The sequence below is a fragment of the Lepidochelys olivacea genome (genome assembly GCF_965140295.1).
Source record: "Lepidochelys olivacea isolate rLepOli2 genome assembly, chromosome: 5".
Lineage (NCBI taxonomy): Eukaryota > Metazoa > Chordata > Testudines > Cheloniidae > Lepidochelys > Lepidochelys olivacea.
The window spans coordinates 42,913,855-42,924,760 of record NC_140415.1 but is presented as its reverse complement, the minus strand read 5'-3'; the positions used below and the strand labels follow the sequence as shown (position 1 = coordinate 42,924,760).

Below are 10,906 nucleotides of genomic sequence, written 5' to 3'. Positions count from 1 at the left end.
ATCAACAGGTGAGAAACAACAGACCTCAACCCTATTGTCCCTCCGCAAATTTGTGTACACAGAGTCAATCCCTTACCTCTCTCTAAAAGTGCAAAGTTTCAAAAAGTTCAATGAATAGAAGATTGTTGGGGGCGTAATAGATCTGGACAAGGAGAAGTCTGGAGATAAATGTGAGAAGAGAGGGACAGGTAATAGAAACAAGTGAAACTGTCTGAGCAGCCTATTCCAGAAGTCTTGAGGTCTTTCTGAGTGTAACCTTTATTGATTTGAGATCTACCATACCATTCTCTCACTAGAAGGGAAAACTTATAATGGCAGCAGGCCGTAAAAGAGACCCAGTTTGTGAATATTTTAATGAAGTTCCTATACCTGTGGGTAAGACAGGCATGCGTGCAAAATGCAAACAGTGCAACAAAGAAATGTAAGCCCTGGTTGCCCAAATGAAACAACATCATGAGAAGTGTTCCTTCTCAGGAGGTAGCTGCGTTGAAGATCATGAAAGGAACATGTCTGAACATGCAGGATCTTCAGATTGGTAAACTTTATTTCATACTTCTTTCTTAAGGACTGCCTGTCTTCCTTCTGGACTATTCTTGAATTCTCATGTTTGAGCAAAAAGTATAGTTGTTATTCTAGGGTACTATCATTTTACATGCAGTTGTGATTAAAAAAATAAATTGCTGAAAGAGGCAGATCTTCCTTTTACAATTTCACCTTTAAAGTAGTACTGAGTGTCAGTGAATGCAATGAGTAATACTAAATGAGCAGTATGGTAATAATAATTAAATAACTGCATAGACTTATTTTGTTTCGGAGAATCCATCCTTAACATACAGGATTCTGAAGATTATCCACCTTCAAGATTACCATCATTTTCTATAGTTTCAGAGTTCTCTGCCAACGATTGTGTTTCAGTTACATCACGTATGTCACATAGCCACAGTATATCACCTGTAGAAAAAATGAAAAAAAAAATCTCCATCATCCAGAAACAACCATAGATAAGTTTGTGATAAGATCCAGTAGATTACAAAAAGAGGTAATTGATGAAAACATTGCCCAGTTTGTTTATGCAACAAACTCTCCTTTCCGTATGATTGAGAACCCACATGTCATTAACATGGTTCAGTCATTAAGACCAGGATACAGTCAACCCAACAGAGCAGATGTTGCAGGCAAATTGCTGGATAAAGTATATGAAAGAGAAATTGAGCAGTGCGCAAAAGGTCTAGAGGGTAAAACTGTTAACCTGAGTCTTGGAGCAATGTCCACAATGATCCTGTTGTATGTGCTTGTGTGACAACAGAAGAAGGGAACGTCTTCCTTGCAGAAACAATTGATACATCAGGAAATGCACATACAGCAGAATGCTTACAAGAAGTAGCAGTAAAAGCTATAACAAACTGAAAAAAATTCAAACATCTAGTACGCAGCTTGGTCACAGATAATGCTGCAAATGTATCCAAAATAAGAAATTTAGAAGAGCGAGAAGAGAGTCCCAAGCTAATAACATACGGTTGCAGTGCTCATTTGATGCACCTCCTAGCCAAAGACTTCAGTGTTCCAGAAATAAAGGCTAATGTTGTTGAAATTGCAAAATACTTCCATAACAACCACATTGCAGCAGCTGCTCTGAAAAAAGTGGGAGGAACTAACTCTCCCACAAGTAACTCTTCCACAAGACGCGCGATGTAACTCAGTAGTGGACTGTTTTTAACACTATATCAAGATCTGGCCTAATCTGATGACAGTTTGTGAACAAAATCGTGAAAAAATAGATGGCACTGTCACAGCCAAAGTTCTCAACACTGGGCTTAAGAGAAATGTTGAACACATGCTTAGTACCCTGAAGCCTATTTCTGTAGCCTTGAACAAAATGCAGGGAAATATCTGTTTTATTTCTGATGCTGTTGAAATTTGGAAGGAACCGAGTGAGATCTTAAAAAGAGAAATATACAATGACAGAGTTAAATTACAAAAAGAAAAGGAGTACTTATGGCACGTTAGAGACTAATCAATTTATTTGAGTGGAAAATAATTCAGTGGAAAATACGGTGAGGAGATTTATTATCCCCCCCTCCCCCCCGTTCCTCAGACATTCTTGTTAACTGCTGGAAATGGCCCACCTTGATTATCACTACAAAAGGTTTTCTCCCCTCTCTCCCCCCCCCCCACCGCTCTCCTGCTGGTAATAGCTCATCTTAAGTGATCACTCTCCTTACAGTGTGTATGATAACACCCATTTTTTCATGTTCTGTGTGTATATAAGTCTCCTCACTGTATTTTCCACTGAATGCAACCGATGAAGTGAGCTGTAGCTCATGAAAGCTTATGCTCAAATAAATTGGTTAGTCTCTAAGGTGCCACAAGTACTCTTTCTTTTTGCGAATACAGACTAACACGGCTGCTACTCAAACTCTGCTACTCTGTTAAATTACAAGCATTAAAACAACGAATGGGACAAGCACTATCTCCAGCTCATTTTTTTTTTGCAAATATTCTCAATACTTGGTACTAGGGTCAAACTTAAACTGCTGAAGAAGAGGAGTTGGCTATGACATGGACATCCAGCAATCATCCCTCCATAATGCCAACTATAATAAACTTCAGAGCTAAGGGTGAACCATTCAAGAAATATGTTTGCTGATGATATTTTAAAGAAAGTCACACCAGTGAACTGGTGGAAATCACTTAAGCACTTGGATTCAGAGACTGTTGAAGTGATAATCTCACTTTTAACAGCAGTAGCTTCTTCTGCCAGTGTAGAAAGAATATTTTCTTCCTTTGGACTAATTCATTCCAAATTGACAAATTGTTTGGACTTGAAAAAGCAGGAAAGCTTGTTTTTCTTTTCCAGAATATGAACAAACAGGAAAATGAAGGTGAAGACGACTGAGTTAACTGCAGAAGCCAATACTTTAAGTTTCTCATGTTGACCTGGTTGACAGTCAATTTAATTTTTTTAAAATATTTCATTTAACTATTTTAAGTTAAAACAATTTTAACACAAACAAATCTGATTTTAAAAAAAACTTGAATGTTTAACTAAATTCAAAAATTCATATGCTTGTTTTGTTAAAATATTCTATGTTTGCTGTTGAAGAAAAAAATCCAGAATACATAACGTTGTTGTTTTAGTTAAATAAAACAATTAAATGTCTGTCTGGTGATTGTTGGGATATGTAAGGATTAAGTAGAGACCTGGGAAACCGCTGGTGTGCTGGTATGGTATTAAGGAGTAGAGTCACAGGCAGGCACCATTTCTTTGTTTGATAGAGTAAGTGTTATCCCTTGCCGTCCTCTTCATCTTGTTGGGAATAAATAAGTGTTGCAGTTGCATAAGAAACATAGTTGTCTAAAGGATACCTTTGTGTAAAGAAGTGTTATATCCCCTCCCTTCCTTTCCCAGCTACATAAACGAGCTCAGGGTCATGGCCCCTTCCTCCCTCCCCTGAGAACTGCTGATTAAGGGAACTTGTAGCAACAATTATAGCAATTATTACTTAATAAGAGTTTTAGGGGTTTGAGCAGCTGTAGGCATTTACATACTAACTTAAATAAAAGAAGCATGATAGAACTAATCCAGTGCTTACTTGACAATTGGGTTCAGGGGAACAAGTATCCCAATAAAGAAGCCAGTTCTCAAATCCGCCTCTGGGTCAACCTCTCATTCTTCTCTAAGAGTGATGTTCTCCTCCTAATACAGCATGGCAAGAAAATCCTCCAAATATTAATGATTAACCTGTTGAATTGGAGATAGTTCATCTCCCAATGACTTCATAAATATCTGCTTCAATTACCTTTGGTAAATGAAATAACCAAACAATCATTCATTTTCTGATATAGCTGTAAAACTAATCTGAAAAGTTTACAAAATAAATCACTTTAAAAATGTATAGTGTGTATCTTCTAAAAATTAAACCTATATCTATCTCTAAGTTGTGAAAAATATGTATTAAGGTTATAACAGCCAACAAGAATGCACTTTTATGTAGAAATCCATGATTAAATAGAGTCTTCCTGACTAGTGATTTAAATCCACCCTACCTCTCCCTGATAATAGCTAGGGATAGCTGAAGCTCTGAACATCTTGGTTGGTTGGTTCTGGACCTTATTTTCATATTGCTACCCTTCAGACATATAGGATGTCTAGGATTTCATTTGAATCATGTAAAGACTTGTAAATGTTACACTATGATGCAAGTGTAGTATTCACTTTCAGTAAAATGTATAGACAGTATTTTGTCCATATGCATTTACATTAGATTCAGTGTAATACAGAAAACTTAAGGCAGAGACTTACAGAAGTTAAAGAAACCACTTAAATCCTTTAAACATATCCGCATCTCTGTTTCTCAGAGACAAAACACAGACATGCTGTGAGTGGACACACAATGCCCTGGTGCCTTGTGTTTATTTCTCCTCCTTCTCTTTCAAAATGGAGAACTCATCTGTAGTTAACAAGTTTAAGTGCCCATCTGTGTGTCATGCAAAGGTCGGGCTCTCTCCTCAGTTAAATCCCTCAGTAGATCATTCTTGGTTGATAAGAGGTTCAGAAAAACATTTTCCAATAAATAGCCATAATAATAGAGACATTTTCTAATAGTCTAAGGAAATCTTTGGATGTCTGTCAAAAGGCTTCTGTGATGTTTTCTTGGCCAGATCTTTTATAGTTGGTACACATCTGATTGTAATGTTCATCCTTCTTAGTAACTTTACATATTGTGGCGGGGTCAGGCCAGATGGCTACAGGAGAGTGATAGAAGGTAGATATATTAGCCCCAGATTAAGCAGGTCCCTTTTCCCTAAGATAATGGGCTGTTCCAGAACAATCTGGAAGTTGCTGGAACCAATTAAGGCAGGCTAATTAGGACACCTGGAGCCAATAAAGAAGTTACCAGAATCAATTAGGACAGACAGGCTAATTAGGGCACCTGGTTTTAAAAGGACCTCACTTCAGTTAGTGAGGTGCGTGCGAGGAGCTGGGAGCAAGAAGCTGAGAGTGAATAGGTGTACTGCTGGAGGACTGAGAAGTGCAAGCATTGTCAGACATCAGGAGGAAGGTCCTGTGGTGAGGATAAAGAAGGGGAAGTGGGGAAGTAGCCCAGGGAGTTGTAGCTGTCACACAACTGTTACAGAAGACACTATAGACAGCTGCAATCCACAGGGCCCTGGGCTGGAACCCGGAGTAGAGGGCGGGCCCAGGTTCCCCCCATCCCCCACTTGATATAAGAGGAGTTGATGGGTCTATGGGTCCCACTAGAGGGGAATGACCTGTCCCCCGACCCATTAGGTGGGCCAGCAGAGACTGCGGGGATTGTTCTCCTCCTTTTCCCCATGCTGGCCAGTGATGAGGTTAGCCAAGTGAATGGCAGGTTTGTGCCACTAACAAAAGGAGCCAAACTGAGGACTGCCATGAACCTCTGAGGCAAGCAGATCCGCCAGAAAGGACAGAACCCAACAAAGCAGAGGAGGAACTTTATCACAATATATTCTTAAGAAAACTTATTGACCTCTTTACAGAGACGATCCACTGGTATTCTGCATCATCATCTATCTTCCTCAAAGAGAAAGAAAGATCCTAACAAAGACTTTTATGACTGTGATGGCCAGAACTGCCCATTGTAGCAGATCAGCTATACTTTGTTTGATTGAAATGATATTGAACAGCGTTTGAAAGAATGCAACTGTCAAGTGAGACTATTGTTGTTCTTAATATTTCTTCTGCTGTTGTAAAACAGATGAAAGACACTTGACTGCCACTGAGATGTGAGTAAGAACAGACAGGGTTTCTGGGAATCTGTAAGGAAGCTTGACTGCCAATTGTCTGGTTAATGTAGTGTACAATACTAATAATACTTCAGTAAAACATGGAAAATACCACACTCTTTGCCAATCACAAGATGGTATATCAACCACATTGTGCTTCAAGCCAAGTACAACTGTCTGGTGTCTGCGCCAGGGGGCTGAGTGAGCATGAAGAGCATTGTTTTTTAATAGAACTCAAAGTGATCTCGATAAATTGGAGAATTTAAACAGAGGAAATTCTATTAAAGCAAATGCAAAGTACTACACTTAGGAAGGGAAAAATCAAATGTACAAATACAAAATGGGAACAAACTGGCTAGGCTACAGTACTGCAGAAAAGGATATGGGGATTATAATGGATATGAGTCAGTAGTGTGAGGCTGTTGCAAAAAAGATAGATGTCATTTTGGACTATATGGGCATAATGATTGGAGTCCCACAGGGATCAGTTTTGGGTCCAGATCCGTTCAATATCTTCATCAATGATTTAGATAATGGAATAGAGAGTACACTTACAAAGTTTGCGGACAGTGCCAAGCTGGCAGGTTGCAAGTGCTTTGGAGAATAGGATTATAATTCAAAATGATCTGGACAAACTGGAGAAATGGTCTGAAGTAAATAGGATGAAATTCAATAAGGAAAAATGCAAAGTACTCCACTTAGGAAGGAACAATCAGTTGCACACATACAAAGTGGGAAATGAATGCCTAGGAAGGAGTACTGTGGAAAGGGATCAGGGGGTTGTAGTGGACCACAAGCTAAATATGAGTCAACAGTGTAGTACTGTTGCAAAAAAAGCAAACATCATTCTAGGATGTATTAGCAGGAGTGTTGTAAGCAAGACACGAGAAATAATTCTTCGACTCTACTGCATGCTGATTAGGCCTCACTTGGAGTATCATGTCCAGTTCTGGGCGCCACATTTCAGGAAAGATGTGGAGAAATTGGAGAAAGTCCAGAGAAGAGCAATAAATATGATTAAAGCACTAGAAAACATGACTTATGAGGGAAGATTGAAAAAATTGGGTTTGAGCTAAATGCAAGGGTTTGTCCCAAGCTTGTGTAAGTCTTTTGGGCAGTTGAGGCTACATAGGGTAAGAAAATGAAGACTCCTTGGGTGGTTCAGAATCTCCCGATGAGAAGAAAGCTAATACCTGTTCCGGATATGGTACCATCAGTGCGGCTGGAGGGAAGTTGTAACTCGAGGAAGGAACAGGCGATAAATGTATTCAAGTGGTTGACTCTCCTGAGTGTTATGATATTGCTGGAAAGGAATGGACCCTATGGAAGGGATTCTGGATCCAACAGTGCAAAGATGTCCTATGAAGTGGCATGGTATTCAGTTTTTCCTGGTGTGAAAGGGGTTGTCTCTGCTTAGACCACTGGAGCCAGAGAGAGTACTGTTGAAAACAGTGCCACGGATAGGCGATGAATGGTCTTAATCAGTGCCAGTGGATTCCAAGGGTTGGGAGGTGCCAAGGGTGACAGTACCAGTGGATCACATTCTGGTACCAATGGATCCTGATGTTTATGGGCTTTTTTGTTAAGCCTCGGGGACTTAAAACGTACTAAGTCTGCTTGGACTGAGATGCTGGGCTTGCTCAGAGCCAAATCAGATTTCTTTGAAGTGGATTTGGAGGAAGACTTGGTCTCATTATGACAGTGCTTCCTGTGTTCCCGAGAAGATTCCGCCAGGGGTGTCTGAGGGTAGATTCTCTGGCACCAGCGTTGGACTTAGCAGCAGGAGGCTTACCTCTTGCTGAATCAGGTCAATATAGGGGGCGGGGAGTTCCCAGCCTGGGTCTGATGGAGGCCATATGGTCTTTTCCATGAGGCATTTCCAAAGGTGGAGTTCCTGTCCTTCTCGGGTATGGCTGGGGAATGAGCAGCAAATACTACACCTCACTGCAGTGTGAGCTTCCCCAAAGCCATACAGGCAGCGCTGGAGGTTGTTGTGACCGAGAAGGATCATGGCCAGGAAGCACAGAGTTTAAAGCCTATAGTCCAATACCCGCACAGGGTATGGGGTGGGGAAGGGGAAGTGTTCCCCTGTAGATTAATCCAGCACTAAAACTATGGAATCATTAAAACTGTTAACTGTACAAGATGCTAAAACAAAGTTAAATATTCTCTTCAGGGATGAAGCTACAGATAGGTTCCAACCTGGACCATGTGGCAGTGAGAAGGAACTGGAGAGGCGGTTGGTCAACCCCGCTCTTTATCCCCTCAGTCAGAGGCACAAGGTGAACGAGGGTGCATGCGTGGACCAACCGACACTACTTTCAAATCCTCTGGTTCCGGGCACACAGGTGATATGTGTAGCCCACAGTGGAATACAATAGGGACCATCACTCAAAGAAGAAAAATACGTTATGAAAATGGGTCATGTCTAAGATACATTTTCATTGCTTTTAGGGCATGTCCTACCTATATTCAATATTCTCAAAGCCACACATACCTTGTAGTTCCATTGACATAAATGTGAAGGATGCTGGGAGCTCAAGGCTTATATATGGCAGCATTCTCAAATTCAACAAGTGTCACAGCATCGGTTGCACTTGATTTGGAGGTTGTCTCTGCAATCATAAAGGTTAGGGACTTCTGAGCTTTTAAATTAACAACAACAACAATCTAGACAGCCGTACTAGCCTCAAAAAAATAAAAACCAAAAAAACCCCACCATGGATTGTTGATAATGTTCCCTTTAATTTTTTCACCCATGTGCGGAATAAATTTTGTTATTTGCACCAAGGTAATGTGCGGAATCTGCACCACCAGTAGAAACAAAAAACCTAGATATATATTTTTTAAAAGTTACCAGTAGGGATAATTACTCCAGCCAGGACAGGTTAGGCATTTTAGAACTCACTGGTCAAATAATTAAAATATAAAAGTGTAATAAATTTTATGAAAGAGAAATAAAAATTATGAAATGCATAGACCAGTCAAAACACTAAAATAACACACGTTGAAAGATAAAATTACAGAGAATATATGTGCACTGCAGGAAGTACCAAGTAACAACAACAATAATTAAGTAGGTGTTGGGAGATGTGTGATACAGAGACTGTGTGTGTGTGTGTGTGTGTGTGTGTGTGTGTGTGTGTGTGTGTGTGTGTGAGAGAGAGAAAAGACACACACACAGTGTGACAGAGACTGTATGCACGCATGGGACACACAGACTGTGTGACAGCGTGCACACAGGAGGGTTGGAACAGTGTATGTCGTGGGGGTGCTGAGAGCCATTGAACCAGACTGTAAACCCTGTATATAATGGAAGCCACTTCAAACCAGGGCAGCACCCCTAGTTCCAGCACCTCTGCCTGCGTGCATGCGTGAGAGAGATTGTATGTGCTGATTGCTGGGGAAGTCTCAGAGACTATGTGCTGTCTCTTTAAGGCTGTTACTCACCAGAAGGCTTGTTCAGACCTTAGAGCTGCCGCAAGTCCTGAGCCCTGTCCCCTTTCCCCTGCTCTGTGGAGATGGGGTACAGGGGCTGGAAAACACTCTGATATCAGCACCTGCTTCCCCCCAGCTCTGCACAGCCAGCAGGAGGGTCCTGGGAGAAGCTGCAGGAGCAATTTGGCTGCAAAGCAGTGGGAAGGAGGAGCACCTGAAAACATGCTGCCGGATGTGCGTGGCTCTGCTAATCAAGTGGGCAGTGCTTGAATCTCTCCTAGGAGGCCGCCCAACCACACAGCTTAGAGGGAACACAGGTTATTGACCTGATTCCACTCGAGCTTTGATGCTCAGTTTTGTAGGGTATAGGAATGTCTCTGGGTACCGCACACTCCTGAAATACTGATACCTGGATCCATCTAATCGTCTTCATTGCCCAGCCCTTGCCAAATCTGGAAAGATGTGCAATCTGTGGTCCTGGAAAAGAAGCTGTTCACTATCATTAGCATTTCTTGGATGGTCTAGGGGAAGTCACTTAATTGCTTGCTGCCTCAGTTTCCCCATCTATAAAGTGTGGCTAATACTTGAAAAATAACTGGGATTTCAATAAGACTTAATTCATCAAAATGATGAATTAAAGTGCTGCAATTCTTCAGATGGAAGGCACTAGATAAGTACAAAATAGTAGTAGTATAAGAAATTATTCTGGTAGCTATATGTCCTAATGCTTGCAGACAGTTCATATAATACTGATTCCTTATAATTCCATATTTCTGTTCCAGCATATAAACTTGGTATTACTTCAGATATACTAACAAACTACTTTGGGGCCATTTCCATCTCTACCCACTTGGAGATATAACAAACTTAGGTTATCCTATTAAAGCATTCTCTCGTGATTCCCCTTTTTAAAATGCATTGAAACGTTATCTTAATTCCAGCAGTCTACACCTTCCTCAGCCTACTGCATTCCTTTTTAATCATCATCTGTTCTTCCAGCATTTCTAATCTTCCTCACAGCTTTTTGTGGTTTATTTTAAAGCCTTTTCTGGTTAACAGTGTTGCTTTTTAAGTCCAGCAGGGTGCTTTTAAGAAACTTTAATGGCTAAAAGTATTTTTTATCCTTCTATCTTAAGAAGCTCTTCCTTTAAGCCTGTTTGTGATCAGCTAGCCAAGAAAGAGGGGCTGTCTCCCTGGGTTTCTTGATAGTAATAACTTCATCATTAAAGTACCTTCCAAAGACATAGCCTCAGGTTGCTAGTAGTTCATTATTCTTGCCATTTTTAGACTAAACTTTCTTTACATGACTTGCAACTAGATCAGAAATTCCCCAACCCCCTTCCTAAAATAAGATTTCCATACATATACCCATATTACAGATATACGAGGCCTTTCCCTTTAAAGGAGATTTGGTCACACACAGCCTGTCCTGCACCACTGAAGTCCAAAGGCATTTTGCTATTGACTTCAATGAAAGCAGAATCAGGTCCATAATACTTTACTAATATTCACGCTTGTATGTATAGCAACCTTTTAGTAAAGGAACTGAAAGCATTTAATTAATATTTAGCAACTCACCCTGTAATGTATTATTCTCCACGTTTTACAAATGAGTAAAATGAGGCACAGGCTAAATTAATTGATCAAAGCCACATACTGAGCCCTTTTCAGAATCTGGCACAGAATTCAGGAGTCCTGG

General features: G+C 40.5%; 1 long non-coding RNA gene across 1 annotated transcript; it reads right to left on the bottom strand.

The window, feature by feature from the left end:
* Positions 1–288: 288 nt before the first annotated feature.
* LOC311520367 lies at positions 289–8,430 on the bottom strand. Its single transcript, XR_014711568.1, has 3 exons — positions 8,267–8,430; positions 3,594–3,697; positions 289–951 (listed from the first exon to the last, which is right to left on the bottom strand). It is a non-coding gene; the product is annotated as an uncharacterized lncRNA (long non-coding RNA).
* Positions 8,431–10,906: the final 2,476 nt, after the last annotated feature.